Raw genomic sequence first — 17511 nt, 5'->3', positions numbered from 1 at the left:
AAAAAAAAAAAAAAACCACACCCTGGGGGTGGCCCAGAGTCCCTTCACAATCGTCATCTCATTCATCCTCGGGACAACGCTGGAAGGGGGTTCTTCACTCTTTCTCTATCTCAGGTTACCTCTGAGCACACTGAGGCCTGGCATGATGTATCTGAAGTCACTGAGCTTGCCCTTACCACTCCACTGCCAGAATTCTTTCTGCACTTAACAGACTGTCACAAATCTTTGCCAGTATGGATACAAAGACCTCGATTAATCAATTATTGGTTTTCATTTTTAAAAACTGACATATAGGTTGATTTACAATGTTGTGTTAGTTTCAGGTGCACAGCAAAGTGATTCTGTTATACACTATAAGAGATATTCTTTTTCAGATCCTTTTCCATTACAGGTTATTAAAGATATTGAATATAGTTCCCTGTGCTATACAGTAGGTCCTTGATGTTTATTTATTTTACATATAGTATCTGTTAATTTCAAACTCCTAATTTATCCTTCCCTCCCCTCCCTTTCCCCTTTGGTAACCATAAGTTTGTTCTATGTCTGTAAGTCTGTTTCTGGCATTATTTCATTCTCCTTTATGCCTGAGTACTATTCCAAAGTATGTATATATACCACATCTTTGTCCATTCATCTGTCAATGGACATTTACGTTGCTTCCATGTTTTGACTATTGTAAGTTGTATTGCTATGAACATTGGTGTGCGTATATCTTTTTGAATTATAGTTTTCATCTTTTCCAGGTATATACCTAGTAATGGGATTGCTGGCTCACATGGTCACCCTATTTTTAGTTTTTAAGGAATCTCCATACTGTTTTCCATAGTGGCTGCCATTTTTGGTTTCAGAGAATTAGCAAGGAACATTCTGGTGAAGTGAGCATCAGCAAAGATTTGCATATTAAAACACATACCAGGGACTTCCCTGGCTGTCCAGTAGTTAAGACTCTGCGATTCCACTGCAGTGGGCACAGGTTCAATCCCTGATTGGGAAACTAAGATCCCACATGCCCTGTAGTGCAGCCAAAAAAAAAAAAAAAACCCACACAAATGCCAAATCAAGAGGGCAACTCTACATCATCCATTTCACAACACAGATGGTTGTTTAACTTGCCTCGGAGAAAGAAAATGTGGATACCAGCAGCCTCCTGCCTGCCCTTTGGTGTTACAGGAAAAAGTTAACGACACAGAAAATTGGTTGTCCTGCCCAGGACTGCAAATAGGAATTCTAAAAGTGAAGCCTCCACAATAAACACTTAGTATTATATTTTAATACCTAAGCCAGGCGTGACTTTTTCCACCTTAAAAAGGTTCCCTGAATGGTAATTAAGACACTCAAACCAAAGGCAAACACTCGGGGGGAAAAAAAATTCACATCTAAAAAGTCTGAACTGCATTCTGCATTATTTCTAAGGTTATTACCTCTGGACACCTGGACATATCATTTTATAATACTTCTCAAATCTACTGCAACCAATGTTCTCTCGATGTATGTGAGACATGGCACACACACACACAAAAAAAAGCCCTCCAATTTCAAACACTCTGTCAAGGAAGAATTAACTACCCTGCTCCACCTCCACTCAGGAATCAGGTCATTTTGAACCCCTGGTGGAAATGCAAAAGTAACCCTGAGCTTCACCCCTGAGGACCTGAGCACCCCGAGTTAAAAAGGAAAAAGGAAAAAGGAAGGAAAAGGGAAATGGCCATAAAAACCAGGGCAATAACTCAGCATGCAGGCAGTAGGCGTGCTTCCCTCATTTTGCTAGGGAATTCTTTAGGCAAAAGCTAAAGCCTAATGGTTAGGGCCTCCACAAAAACGTGGGGACCAACTGATGGATGAAACCTAAACAAAAAAAGCCTGGGCACCTGAGTCTGGTTCTTCACAATCTGGAATTCAACATGGCATTTCAGATTGGGTTTCTATCAATCCCATGGAAGCACTTATTCTGGCTCCAAAATGTCTTCCCCTCTACCTCCTCCCTGTGGTCCTAACTCTAGCCTGGACTCAACTCACTAAAGAATAGCTTTCATCTTGCTCCTTCCTGTTCAGTCATTGCTTCAACAGTCCTCCTCTCTATGAACTCCCTCTGTCTCAACAACAGATTATTAGTTAGTTCAGTTGCTCAGTCATGTCCAACTCCTTGTGACCTCATGGACTGCAGCACACCAGGTCTCCCTGTCCATCACCAACCATGGGGCTTGCTAGAACTCATGTCCATCGAGTCAGTAATGCCATCCTACCATCTCATCTTCTGTCATCCCCTTCTCTTCCTGCCCTCAATCTTTCCCAGCATCAGGGTCTTTTCAAATGAGTCAGCTCTTCGCATCAGGTGGCCAAAGTATTGGAGTTTCAGCATCAGTCCTTCCAGTGAATATTCAGGACTGATTTCCTTTAGGATGGACTGGTTGGATCTCCTTGCAGTCCAAGGGACTCTCAAGAGTCTTCTCCAACACCACAGTTCAAAAGCATCAATTCTTCGGTGCTCAGCTTTCTTTATGGTCCAACTCTCACATTCATACATGACCACTGGAAAAACCATAGCCCTGACTAGACGACCTTTGTTGGCAAAGTAATGCCTCTGCTTTTTAATATGCTGTCTAGGTTGGTCATAACTTTACTTCCAAGGAGCAAGCGTCTTTTAATTTCATGGCTGTAGTCACCATTTGCAGTGATTTTGGAGCCCCCCACAATAAAGTCTGTCACTGTTTCCATTGTTTCCCTATCTATTTGCCATGAAGTGATAGGTCTGTATGCCATGATCTTAGTTTTCTGAATGTTGAGTTTTAAACCAACTTTTTCATTCTCCTCTTTCAAAGTAATGTATCTGCTTTTTAATATGCTGTCTAGGTTTGTCATTAGTGACCATATAATTGGTTTCCCCAAACAGGACACTTTTCAAATGAAAGGGGCACTATAAAACGTTATGCCTGAACAACCACAATAAACTAGGACTATCCCAAACTGGGGCACAGGTCACTCCAATAAGGTCTTAGAGGGAGAGCACTTGTCTTACCTTGTTAACTCCGTCCCACCTTTTCAACCAAACAGCTTCCACAGAGCATTGAAACACCATAGGTGCTCAAGTAAACATTTGTGGAATTGAAACAATAGGCACTTTAAAATGGTACCACAAGTACCAGTTACTACAGATTTGTCTCCATAAAGGATGCTGTAGATCATTATCAAATATAATCATACCAGAAAAATCCCTGCTTCTGATATTCTATTTCATTTTATTTCCACCATGGCTACTTTTTAATCTCTCACTGATTGTGATTTTGTATTAATCATAATAAATAGTTATCACTTACTGAATCCTGTGAATATTAATCACAGTTGAGGAACCTTAGATACATTCTCCCAACAACCCCGACAAGGAATGTATGTGTAGACTTAAGTCTCCAAGTGAAGAAACAGAAGCTCAGCAAGGATAAATAATCCCCATGAGATCACAGACTCTGGCCAAGTTCATTCCCTTCCATTGACTAGGAAACTTACCAACCTTAATATCTCGGTTCCACGGTGTTATTTTTCAAAACCACGTTACCATTGAGACAAGGTAGCATACATTCCACGATCTATACAAAGTCATGAAATTGACAATGCATGGTCCAACTATACCACTGACTGTCTACTGTATTGATACTAATTCTAACATGATGTGGATTCAGACTAACTGAAAAAGAGGAGACCTGGAAGAACACTGGCAAAACCCTATGATAACATACAGCACAGCCCCTTCTTTGAGAAAAAGCAAAAACTGGCAGAAAAGCAAGCCTGAAGCAGAAACTGGCATCTTGATGTCTAAGTACCAAATAAGCTTTCCTGACCAGATGGAACTCACAAACAGAATTTCTTAATCGATGAAAAGAAGTGAGCACCTGCTTTTTAGAAGGGAAGTGAGGCAAACAGTGGGAGAAGGGGAAAGAGATTCTATTCCTAAACAGAACCAGCGAAAATTGGTTTTTTGGAGAGAAGGGAATTTAAGCTGCAAACTCCATGAGAGTAGAGAATGACTGATTCAAGGGTTCTCTGGCACTTGGTCCAACTTTTTTTTTTTAATTTTTTAATATTTATTCATGTATTTATTTGGCTGCATCCGGTCTTAGTTCTTAGTTGAAGCACGCAGGATCTTTCCTTGCAGTGCACAGACTCTAGTTGTGGCACACATGCTCAAGAGCGCCAGGACTCAGCAGTTGCAGCACCTAGGTTTAACTCTTCCGTGACATGTAGGAACTTAGCTCTCTGACCAAGGATTGAACCCACATCCCCTGCATTGCAGGCAGGTTTCTTAACCACTGGACCACCAGGGAAGTTCCTGTCCCATTTCTTGGCCATGAAATTCCATACATAAAGCCTGGAAAATCCATATCCCATAATGCTTTGATTGATGGCAGCAGCACATCTAACAGAAAAGGTTTTCTTTAAAGTGAGATGCTTGGGTTTAATGTCCAGCCTCCACCCCACCTATTTTAATGTACAAATTTCCCAAAACCATAAAACTAGGGACTCTCGTGGGCACATTTCTCAAATGACAAGCTTCCAAAATACTTCCCACGAACTCAATGGGTTGTTGACTTCTCCATTAAAAAAAAAAAAAAATTCAGGAACCTTACATATACACTTGCAGGAATCACAAACTGCCTTCTCATAAACACTCCCAGGAAATAAGCTGAGCGTCTCAATCCCAACAGAGAGAAAGTTTTGTTTGCGGAACAAGAGTCTCTTCATTAATGCCTCACTTGTATTGATTGCGGAAGACACGCTGTACAATGTTTCCACGATGAGGAGAAAGAAACAAAGTTTTGCTGCAGTCACTAAATCCAGTAGTCACCAGCTCCCTGCAGGTTAAAATCTGCTCCCAAAAGCACACTTCACCATCCTTGATCTCAAAGGCTTTAAACCAAGCAAAATGAGCACTGGGTCCCTGTAGCTGCCAGCCAGCAACACCACAAATGCAAACATGTACCCTAAAAATTCACTGTGTTCCAGGAAAGAGTAGAGTGAAAAGCAAAAATCATAAACAGCAGCTCACATTCTCCAACCCGTCCTTCCTGGTCCATGATGCTCATTTTGTCACAGAGCTTGCAGATCAAGACCCAGTGTTGCATGAAATGGAAGTAGGATTTGGTTAAGATTGGCTTCACAGCAGAAAATCAGATAGAGGTATTAAAAAACAAACAAAAAAAAAGATGCTGCATAAACACTATCATGGGAGGTTTTGCTAAATAGACGATGAACATAGAGCTAACTACATTTCTCTGCCCCCATGGAGACTAAGCTCTGGCCGGCAGAATGGGAGAAGAAGTGATGGGAGCCAATTCCAGGCCCGGTTCAGTCAACTCAATGTTCTTATTCTCAGGCTGGCTGTCTTCAAAAAAAAGGAGATGACCTTCAGAGTGACCTTGGGTGCCTTGTGTTGAAAAATGGCCAGTCAACAAGATGAAAGGAGCCTGGGTCTCTGAAACACCAAATAGAAGAGAGCTGCCCCAGAAGGAACTCCTCTTCCAAACTGGTGCATAAGTAAGAAGATTTTCTTGCATTCATTTACTGTTATATGGAGATTTCTGTTACAGAAGCTAGGGTTACCTTATGTAATACAGTAAGTCATGAAGAATTCATTTATAAACCTCTAAGAGCCCCTACTGTTTGTGGGGCTTCCTCAAATGTGCCTATCCCTGGAACCCATTGTCCTGTGTCAGCTGTGAATGCTACTCTTAGTATGTGCCACAACCACTGAAGCCCAAAACTAAAAACCCATGCACAGCAACAAAGACCCAGTGCAGCCAAAAATAAACTAAAAAAAAAAAAAGATTTCACAGCTTATACGTGGCAAAGCTGGAATTTGAAAGCAGGCAGTGACTATAGTCTCTGCTACTATCCATTCCGTTCATCGTAACTTCTTGCTATAAAGCATAAGAGTTGACTCTCTATCTAAAGAGGCAGTGTTCTGCCTGGGCTCCAGGTGGGGCCTCCAGGCTGGGAGAAGGGATCCTGGGTATCCTGCTAACTGGCGCCATTCACCTTCCTCTAGTCATTGATTTAGTGCTGGCAGTGATGGGGACTACCTGCTCTCCACCTGAGCTCTCCCTGCCTCTCCCTGCACTGCCCTGTCACAGCTCACATCCTGGTCCTCCAAAGAAGCCTCCTCGGAGCCAGTGAAACCAAGTCCCCCTAAAACCGAGTTCCCCTGCTGAGTTTATGATTAACCCCTCTATCCAAAACTTTATTCCCTTTCCTTTCCATCCCTGTTACCTGCTGGATTAAGGAGGATTAAAGAAAAGGTGGAGATGAAACCAAGCAAGACCCTGCTGGGCCTTCGCCTTCCTGGGTACAAAAGTCCCTCCATGTCCCCTCCTCTTTGTTCTGGCCTGAGTTCCAAAAAGCAGACAAGCAGTTATCAGAGTCCCGGGACTCCTAGTTTCACCTGAAGGGCTACAGATAATAACTGATGCATATCTTTGAGTTCTGCAGAAACTAAGACCTCCCCCACAACCCAGTGGAAGATGATGACTACATGCTGACCACAAGCACGAGATCCCAAATAGGCTGGAACCAGAAGGTTGATGATGGAGATTCCAAAAAAACACCATCCTGTTACCACACCACCAATCAGTCAAAAGAAAATCCAGGAGCCACAGTCCTCAGCTTAAATGTTGCCTTGAAAAACCCTTCTCTGAAAGCCATTGGAGAATTCGAGTCTTCAGAGCACGAGCTGCCCGTCCTCCTTGCTTGGCACCAGCCCTGCCATACACACGGTGTACTCCTTCACCACCACAGGCATCAGTAGATTGGCTTTGCTGTGTGTCAGGCAAGGAGACTAGAGTTTGGGTTGGTAACAGCTGCACCTGGAGCCAAGAGGGGCTTCCTGTCCACCCACCCTCCACCCAGGCTCACCCACTGCCAAGCTTTCCGTCATCTACCCACATTTACCGGGCAATCTGCAGAAATGCAGAAATGCCTCCAGCACGTCTCTGCTCTCACCTCCCTCACCTCCACTTCTTGCTTCCAGATTGCTCGAGCCTGACTTCAAGGTTATCCCATTTGGAGGTCAACTGTTCTGACAGCCAGCTGTGTTTGTCCCCTCTCCCCTCCCCATTCTCCCTCCTCTTTTCAAGTAATGAATGATGGCTTGGCAAAGAAAGCGGAAGCCTCTGCCAAAACAAAAGGTCTGTCAGAACAGCTCTCGGGAGTTACCGTGTCCTCTTACCCCTCTGCCTGGCCAGGTTTCCTGTGTGTTTTCCATCTCTACTGGACACCATGGTACTCAATGTGACCACTAACTTCTGCACTAGGACTGCGTTTCTCAAAGTGGCACACAGTACAGAATCCCCTGGGCTGCTGCTTTGCCATGCAGGTTCCTGAGCCTGGCCCTAATGAATTAGACTATCTAAGGAAGGCTTCTGAGAAGGCAATGGCACCCCATTCCAGTACTCTTACTCTCACCCAAGATCTATGAAATCAGGACCAAGTGCACAGTTAAGTCTGAGAAGCATTCGTCTAAACCAAGGTTTCTCAGCCCAAGCACTACCGACGTTTGAGGCTGGATAATTCTTTGCAGTCCTGTGCAGTGTAAGGTGTTTAGCAGCACCTCCCACCCCAGTATACCTACTAGATGCCAGTAGTAACTCCCCTTTCCCCACCCCAAGTCATGATGACTGAAAAGATCTACGGCTGTATCCAATGTTCCCTCCCAGAGTAAAATAGCCCCCAGCTGAGATCCACTGGCTAGATAAGAGTGCTTTTCTGCTGGGCTGAATTTCTGGCACGGAGCAGAGGTTTGTGTGCACAAAGTGGAGGCCTGTGTCCCGGGGATGTGTTAGCCAAAAAAGAACTTCTGAGTTTTGGGGACTGGGTTCCAGGTCTGTCACTGCCTGGCTGGTGGAGCTGGGAGTGACAGAATCAGGTCTGTGCCCCTGAATCCAGCCTCACCACCAATAAAGCAGGGTTCCTAGGGCAGAGTTCCTCCAAACCTCACTGCATACCAGAATCACCCAGGAGTTGTTTTTTAAAAATACAGATTACAGGACTTCCCTAGTGGTCCAGTGGCTAAGACCTCGAGCTTCCAATGTAGGGGGCCTGGGTTCAATCCCTAGTCAGGGAACTGGATCTCACATGCCATAATTAAAAATCCAACATGCCACAACTAACACCTGGCAGAGCCAAATAAATATTTTTTAAAATGCAGATTAAGGGATGCCCTCCCCACCCCACCCCATGGGGTTTGCTTCTCTAACAAGTTCCTCAAGATGCTCAAAGGCACCCCATCCCTGAACTGGGTTTTAGGAAGCACTGCTGCTGCTGCTGCTAAGTCGCTTCAGTCGTGTCCGACTCTGTGCGACCCCATAGACGGCAGCCCACCAGGCTCCGCCGTCCCTGGGATTCTCCAGGCAAGAGTACTGGAGTGGGGTGCCATTGCCTTCTCCGTTAGGAAGCACTAGATCAGAACATTTCAAGAGGCCCTGAATTCTAAGATTTTACCTTCATGGTCAATGACTCAGGCCTCCTCCCCACCCACCCATGTTACCTACCTGGAGTCCAGGAATCCTCAGGTTGCCCCACCTGAGATCCGACCAGCAGGAACCACGTTCCGGGCCCCAGCAGGCGCTGTGGGCGCACCTCGGCAGCCTCCCACCTCCTGCAGGGCGCTTGGCAGGACTGAAGACAGCCTGCGGGGCTGGACTATCTTGAGCGTGGTGGAACCTGCGGCTAATTCTATTAACACAGTCAGAGGGAGTCAGGTGAGGCGGGGCAATCTTGGGAAAGCAGACACACATGTGAGACTATTTCCCAGCGCTGCACTCGGTGCTAACACAGGCCCGCAGGAGTGGGTCCTTCCTAGTTACTGACTCTCCCTAGTAACTTCTCTCCACTAACTCTTCCTAGGTGCTGACATCTTACACTGCACAGGACAGGAAAGATTATCCAGGCAGGGAGATGCTGATTGCAGGCGATGCTGCCCCTGGGTATATGGGGCAGCCCAGGGAAGATGCCAGAGAGCCAGAAACACATCCTAAACAAGAGCAGGCCCAGTCAAAGATTCTCGGCAGAGTCAAAAAGACACAGCTGATGTTTACGGAGGGCATCCAACACACGTGCACCGTCTCCTTCACCCCAGCTCAGCCAGGCTCCAAGGCAGCCTGAGCACCTCTATCTTACAGGTAGGGAACTGGGGTTCAGAGCCCTGGACACTCAGCACTTATGGAGAAAAGGGCACTGGGTTCATTTCTAAAAAGCCTAGAGGCCCCATCTTGTTACTTTTTTATTTCCTGGATCTGAAGGGAGGCCTTCCCAGGTGTCTCGGCAGTAAAGAATCCACCTGCCAATGAAGGAGACTTGGCTTCAATCCCTGGGTCGGGAAGATCACCTGGAGAAGGAAATGTCAACCCACTCCAGTATTTTTACTTGGAAAATCCCATGGACAGAGGAGTCTGGCAGGCTATAGTCCATGGGGTGGAAAGAGTTGGACACGACTTAGCAACTAAATAACAACAGCCATCTGAAGGGAACCTTCATGAACCAACTTTAATATTCAGCCAACACCCCCAAGGGTGTAAGCAGAAGCCAGGATCACCATGCCACCTGGTCCCAGAAACAGACCTGCAGTTTCCTAGAGTTAAACACCAAGTTAGTGGATGCAGACTCTGTCCTACAGAAAAGCAACTCGTGGGCTTTCTGAGCTCAAAAACAGTAGGTTGAGCCCAAAAGTGTTTTACCATTTTTAATTCATGAATCCACCCAACTGTGTTTTCTTTCTTTACAAAGATTTTCTTTTTCTTCCCATAACTCCTCATCCATTCAGTCACTGCCCTTCTTTTTGACTTTTCCTACGAGTTCCTGAAACAGAGAAAGGAGTTAGAGGTCTAAGTGGGTCCCAGGTGCCAGAGTTCCAGGGGAGGATCAAGGCAGCCCTGCCATGAACCAGGTGAGAGGAGACCAGCTTCGAAGTCCTGGAGTTCATGCTGGGGACAGAGGGCCACAGGAAGAGTCTCCCTGGTCAAGTGTGATTAAGTAGAGGCGCTCCCAGATGAGACGATGGGAAGAACCTAGTTGGCTGCTTCATGTGGGCCAGGAGCTGTTGTAAGCATTTACACAGATTTGTCTTTTTACTCCTAAACCCATGCACACTTCTAAGGGTGGGTATTAATTAATACCCCCAATTTGCAGGTGGGCAATGAATGAGACTCTGAAGGCTTTCCTGGTGGCTTAGCTGTAAAGAATCTGCCTGCCAATGCAGGAGACACAGGTTCGATCCCTGGGTTGAGAAGATCCCCTGGAAAAGGAAATGACAACCTATTTCAGTATTCTTACCTGAAGAATCCCATGGACAGAGGAGCCTGGCGGGCTACAGTCTGTGGGGTTGCAAGAGAGTCTGACACGACTTAGTGACTGAACAACAACAACAATGAGGTTCTGAGAGGGTTAAAGACTTGTCCAAGCTGTACGGTCTGAAGGTCTGTGTCCCTCCAAAATTCACAGGTTTAAATTGTAACTCCTACAGATAATGGTATTAGGAGGCAGGGCCTTGAAGAGATGCTTTGATCATAATGGTGGAATTCTTAGGAATAAGATTAGTGTCCTCATAAAGGAGGCTCCAGAAAGATCCCCAGTCCCTTCTGCCAGAGGAGGACACAGCTAGGAGGCACCAGCTATGAACCAAGGAGACGGCCCTCACCTGACCATGCTGATACCCTGATCTCAGACTTCCAGACTCCAGAACTGGGAGAGATCCATTGGTTGTGTATAAGCTACCCAGTTTGCGGTGTTTTGTGAGAGCAGCAGGAACAGACTAAGACACCAAAGTTCCACACCTAGGAAGTGACAGAGGTGGAGTCTGAACAGAGCCTGTGCAATGCTTCTCACCACCGCGGGGTGTGTTTGGCAAACATTTGTATTAGTCTCATGTGCCAATGGTTCCTTCTCCCTTATGTACCTAATACCTCTAATCACATGATACAGACCTGTAGGTAATGCCTAATCTACCATCTAAGACAGTGGTCCCCAACCTTTTTGGCACGAGGGACTGGCTGTGGAAGACAATTTTTCCACGGGCCAGGATTGGGGGGGATCGTTTCAGGATGATTCGAGCACATTACCTTTACTGTGCACTCTATTTCTATTATTATTACATTAGCTCCACCTCAGATCATCAGGCATCAGGCATCAGATCCTGGAGGCTGATCTAAGACCTGACTACACCAAGCGTGGTCCTCGGACCAGGAGCATCACCAGGGAGCTTGTCAGAAATACAGAATCCTCGGTCCTGCCCCAACCTCTTGCATCCAGTTTAAGAAGCGCTGATAAGATCCTTACTTTCCTGATTCAATATAAGGAGCTGCCTGCCAGCTCCCCCCTCCTGGGGTCTGGTCTTCAGGAGGTTGGGGAGTCTAACACAAGATTTTTCTATTTCCAGTGTTGTACTCCCTTCATGAACTCTTTCCTGATGAGCAACCTTGGTCTCTCCTTTCTCCATTTCATCTCACAGGTACATGAAAGTCTGAACTGCACAGTCTGTCAGCTGCCTGATTTAGCACCAGGCTGCCTCCCAGGGAACTCCCATGTTCACTGTCTCACACATGCAGAGGGTGGGGCTCAAAAGTTCAAAGACTGATTGCAGGGCAGATGGAAATTATCACTCACTAATCAAATGATCTCCATCCAACTGAATGACAGCAATCTGGGGAGAAGACATGAGTTCTTTTTGGGGGGTATTTTTGCCCCATAGCAACTGACAGGTACTCCGACAAGTGTTTCTCCATCAATTGAGTCATCTGGTCATTCCAGTGTATTGTAAAAACTATGCACTTGGAAGAGGAAAGAGAAGCTAAGGTCCTAGAAGTGTCATCAGGGGAAGAGGGGAAGGTCAGGTGTTTGGCAGGAGTAGAGGGTCTGATTAACTTTTCCCCAGTGACTGCCACCAAAGTTTGGTTTGTTGTTGTTGCTCAGTCTCTAAGTCGTGTCTGACTCTCTGTGACTCCATGGACTGTAGCCCACCAGGTTCCTCTGTCCATGGGGTTTCCCAGGCAAGAAAACTGGACTGGATTGCCATTTTCTTCTCCAGGGGATCTTCCCAATCCAGGGTTTGGTAGAAGGCACTTAAGACTCGGCCTGTGTTCTGAGGGGGAGGCTGGCTCCTTCCTCCCGCATCTGGGGGCAGCTGAAGGAGCTCAACAAGTGCAGACTATAAATACAAGCGCACTCCCTCCAGGTCAGCGTGACCGGCCAGTCCTAGGACTGAGCACTTTTCCTGTCTGAGAGGATTTTAATTCTCACAAATACCCAAGAGGGCACTTCCTATCCCAATCTGAGCCCATTTTACAGGTCAGCTGAGTATCTGCACACTTAAGTGACTCACTCAGTGTCAAGAATCTAGTTGTGGTCAGGCGAAGACTGGAACTGAGGATGTGACCATCCAACACTCAACCACATTCCCCAAGAAGGAGAAAAGCACTTGAGTCCAGTACCTTCCGCTCGGTGCCTCCACAAGACCACCCAGCAGAGTTATTGCCTCCAGGGACTTGGAAGTGCCCTCCTGCTACTTCCTAGATCCCAGGCCCCACTATGTATCCACCCAAGGTGCACACTAACACCTGTCCTTCCCTGGTAACTCCTAGGTGCTGGCTTTACAATCAAGGGCAGGAAACCTGCAGAAGACAGATGGACTCACGGTCCAGCTATGAAGGCAAGAAGGGAGGGTACTATCTCGAGCATCTTTCTACTCCATTTCCAGACCATAGTCTCATCTGTTCTTCCAGAGTGCTCTGAAAAGCTGCTCCACTTTTCTGCCCCTCTCTCCCTAAGGCTGAGAAGCTCAGAGCCTTTCTGATCCTCAAGGCCTCAGAGAGGAATGAAGCATCCTAATCAACAGGCCCTGTTTACACTGAATGTCAGCCCTGTGCTAGGGATAGACTCAAAGGACTCTATTCAACCCCTCAATCAAACCTACCTTCTCACCTGGGACCCTCCAGAGATCAGAACCTGAGGAGCCTCCCCACATTTTTTAATTTTTAGATTTACTTATTTGGCTGTGCCAGGTTGCAGCATGCAGAATCTTTAGTTGCAGCATGCAGACACTCAGTTGCAGCATACAGGATCTAGTTCCCTGACCAGGGATCAAATCCAGGCTCCCTGAATTGGGAGCTCGGAGTCTTAGCCACTGAACCACCAGGGAATTCACTCTCCCCCCAATTTCATTCCCTAACATCCTAGGCTGACTGGCCAGCCTGCTGCAACAGTGCAGTTCCTCTCCTTCCTTACCACAGGGAATCAGATGCACTGAAAGCTAAAACCCTTTAGATGAATGAGTCCCCCACCAACCCAGCACAAAAAAAATGACTATTCAGCTTTGTCACCCAACCGAAACCTGGCAATGCAAAGGATCTATAATTCTTCTACCAAAATAGGTTTTGTGGGGGAAAGTGTATCTCTAACTTCAATAGATCCAGCACCATAATCACCATGGCATTTTATTCCTCTACCCCTTTCCTGTTGAATGTTCCTCTCTCAGCTCACATAATCCTTTCTACTGCTTCACAGAGAAACACCGAGTCAAACACAAATCAGTTTTATATCTGTAAGACACCAAAGGGCCGAAGACACCACAAGGTCATTCGCCTTCTCCCTTTTTCTTCCATTTCTGGACCCTCGTTTCATTTTGCCCCTGCTAACCATGTGGCTTAAAACCAACATTTCAAATTCTCTGTGCTGCTTATCACTAAGCTGGGACTGATCAAGGCAAATCCTTACCTACCAACATAAAAAATGAGAGGCCGACAAACTCTTAGCAAGCACCAGGCCCTCTGAAAGAGAGGCAATGTTATATGAGAAGGAAATAAGAGGAGAGCTGAAATATAAACTGCCAGGTATTAATGCAAAGTAATAAACAGGGAAAGGCCCAATAGCAACGTTTTATGGAGACAAAGCAAGAACTTCTCCCAAGGGCAGGGGAGGCCAAGGACAGAGCTTCTAATCTAATAAATCAAAGCAAAAAAAAAAGAACTATTAACAAGGCCTGGCAAGTGTATCTCAGAAGACAGCTCCTGGGAAAAACAGACAGAGCATAAGGGTTACCAGGGGTGCTGGATTAAAAATCCACAATCAAATCCTGCAATGCCATATGAATCTTATTTAGTTCTACTGAAAGATACTAATGGTGAGGCTTCCCTAGCGGTCCAGTGGTTAAGACTTCACTTTCCAGGGCTTCCCTGGTGGCTCAGTGGTAAACAATCTTCCTGCCAATGCAGGAGACATGGGTTCGATCCCTGGTCTGAGAAAGATCCCAAATACAAATAAATAAAATTACATTAAAAAAAAAACTTCACCTTCCAACACAGGGATACAGGTTCAATCCCTGATCAGGGAGCTAAGCTCCCACATGCCTTGCAGCCAAAACACCAAAACATAAAAATATCCAATAGAGACTTTAAAATGGTCCACATCAAAAAAAAAAAAAAAACTAAAAAAAAAAAGTTCCAAAAAATGTTCATGGAGCACGGGCTGCCTGTACCAGACACGTGGGGCTCAGAGAATGCCCTAGACTCTACTGTGGCAGTCTCGTGGCCAGCTGGGATGCCTAGAGGAGGACAACAAGAGAAAGGTGAGTCAGAATAGGAGGGGGCCCCTGAGGAACTAGACCATGGCAGGAGGCAGTCTGAGGCCTCCTGTTTTTGGGGGCGGGGGGAGGTTCCTGAACTGTTCAGTCTTGAGCTACTTGCTGTCCAGACTTAAGTGTCTTTTGATTTATATAATAATGACTACTTTATACTCACAAAGCTCTCATGACCCACTAGCATGGCTCAGGGCACATTTTCTCCAAGTCTTCGCTCTTGATGTTTTCTCGCTGAGGCCAAGGCTAAAGAATGCAGAGTCTGGCCCCAGAACAGCATAAAATTAATGACCCAGTAACCAACTGCTGTTCCAGGCTTGGGTGGGAAGGTCAAAGGGCAGTCTAGCCACTTGGACATGGGGGTCCCCCAAGTCCTTCCTTCCCCTCACATCCAGGTGAAAAACCAGAAGGAGGCTACAGGTATTTCTACCTCAACTGCTGGTTACAGACCTCACCCCAATTTCAATCCAGGCTCAAAGATACCCGCCCTACCCATCACCCTCATTCCCACCCCTAATGGCCTCTACAGAAAGCCCAGGTACAGAGAAATAAATCAAAACTGTCTACTTCTCCATAGGAAACAAACTTATGGTTACCAAAAGAGGAAAGAAGTGGGGAAGGATAAATTAAGAGTTTGGGAAAAATTAGTAAAGACTACTGTACATGGAATAGATAAGCAAAGACTTCATGGTTTCATCCACATACAAAAAATAGATAAGCAAGAAGGACTTACTGTAGCACAGGGAATTATATTAAACATCCTGCAATAACTCATAATGAAAAATAATCTGAAAAAATATATATAACAAAACCACTTCGCTGTACATCTGAAACTAACACAATATAGTAAATCAACTGCACTTTAATTTAAAAAAAAAAGCATGAGGAAAAAACTTGCTTCTCTAACAGGCTTTAAGAAAAGGATGAAAAACCAAACACTTCCTTCCCCCTAAAAAAGATTCACCAATAAATATTTGCTAAGTGACTGCTCTATTTTTCGGAATCCATGTGAATTGAAAAACAAGAACCATGGACCAGACAGAGAGACCTAAATGAAACTAATCCTGAGGAGAAAAAGAGGATGAGGACTGGCCATAATGAGTCATTGAAGGCTGTGGAGCAATAGGGTGGTGGCCCTGCTGAAAAAGAGTTAAAAAGACAAAGACACAATGAGAAGAAACTCACAACCAAATCACTTCTTTCTCCCTTCTTACTGCTGGAAAAGAACATTAACAGAAATAATTCCTTCCTCCGGCTATCTAAAAACTAACAAAAAAAAAAAAAAAGAAGTTTTCTCAAAGAAACCTTGCATGCACAATGTTATCAGCTGCAAAAGACTATTGAAATCAATAGCTAACTCAAGCATCCCAGCTCTTTGAACTGAATCCTCCCCACTTCCACTTGAATGGGCTCTCGGAAATCATTAAGAGCTGCACAAATAACCAAGACCCCTTCCCGACAAGTCAGATAACCCAGAAGTGAAACTTGCTAAAATCTTCAATGAAAAGAATCTCTAAGGGCAGTTTCCAACAAAAGCATCTTTGAAGGCCTGACCCTCCTGTGAACTGCACGGTGGATTACTGCGGTCACGAGACATTAACACTATCCCTATTCTTCGTGTGCACATCCCTTTGTTCTGGCTTTTTAGTGGGTTGAAGTGAAGCTCATCCTGGCAGCTGAAGATTCCTCTAAAATCTAGTCACTCCTTATTCTATCTGCCCAACTCCCAGTAATGGCTGGCAGTAAAGCCTTTGAAATAAAATGGACTCATCTGCTTCGGGAAGCATCTTATATCTGACCCATGCACAGCCCAGGAGGGAGAGAAGAGCTCCCTCAAAGATGGTGACATTATTAAGGTGAAACGTGATGTCCAACATCCCTGAAACCAGAGGATGGAACAAAGTAGGGGGCAGAAAGAAATACTTAGGAAATGCCCACCAGCAGCTCTTGCAGGGCAGAGTGGCCTTGTCAAGGAATAGGTGCCTTCAGCAGGCTTGCTGTCACATGGCCCTCCTCCTCTCCATCCAATCTCTCACCCCCATCACTGACCCAGGACCTCAGAAAGGATGGGACAAAGAAGACATACAGAAATCAACATACAGGAGAGAGGTCGGGGGGGGGCCAAAAACTTCGGCCCCTCCCAGAAAACAGCTAAAGAAGAAAACTCCAAGGAAACTATTTTTAGAGAAAACAGAATATTAAATTTTTTTTTTTTATTCACAAGGTACTCAAGAAGTTGTGACAGCATCAGAGGAATGAAATCATGTATGAGTTTGCTAGGACTGCCATAAAAAATACCACCGACTGGGGGGCTGAAGAAATAGTCATTTACTGTCTCACTGTTCTGGAGGCTAGAAGTCCAAGATCAAGGAGGCAGGGAAGGGCTGATTTCTTCTGAGGGCTCTCTCTTCAGCTTGCAGACGGCCACCTTCTCCCCGTGTCCACACACGGTTTTTCCTCTGTGAGCGTGGACCTCTGCCGACCCTTTGTATGTCCAAATTTCCTCTTACAAAGACACTAGTCAGACTGGATTAGGGTCCACCCGTGTGACTTCATTTTAACTCAGTCACGTCTTTAATGACCCTGTCTCCAGTCACATTCTGAGGTCACAGAGGTTAAGACTTCGATGTATGAAAGTAGGAGGGGAAGCAATTCAGCCCAAAACAAATGACAATGACAGTAACTGTCCTTTAAAGCAGGGCTCTCCAACCTCCGGGATCCAATGCCTGATGATCTGAGGTGGAGCTGATGTAATAATAATAGAAATAAAGGGCACAACAAATATAATGTCCTTGTATCACCCTGAAACCATCCCCACCATTCCCTGGTCTGTGGAAAAATTGTCTTCTGCAAAACCAGTTCCAGGTACCAAAAAGGTTGGGAATCACTGCACTTAAGGCATC

The 17511-nt window shown here is 45.5% G+C and overlaps 1 protein-coding gene across 5 annotated transcripts in view; it reads right to left on the bottom strand.

The window, feature by feature from the left end:
• CHST11 (carbohydrate sulfotransferase 11) overlaps positions 1 to 17511 on the bottom strand; it is a 340772-nt gene that overhangs the window by 213414 nt on the left and 109847 nt on the right. The window contains exon 1 of one of the 5 annotated variants that reach the window (XM_081595643.1): positions 2017 to 2099. The exons of the other annotated variants lie outside the window; for them this stretch is intronic. The gene's annotated coding sequence lies outside the window, so the exon portion shown is untranslated. Of the gene's footprint in view, positions 1 to 2016; positions 2100 to 17511 lie in introns of those variants that run through there. 5 annotated transcript variants of the gene reach the window in all.

Source organism: Giraffa tippelskirchi, chromosome 4, assembly GCF_054371585.1.
Source record: "Giraffa tippelskirchi isolate mGirTip1 chromosome 4, T2T-mGirTip1v1.2.pri, whole genome shotgun sequence".
Lineage (NCBI taxonomy): Eukaryota > Metazoa > Chordata > Mammalia > Artiodactyla > Giraffidae > Giraffa > Giraffa tippelskirchi.
This window is presented reverse-complemented; position numbering and strand designations above follow the sequence as displayed.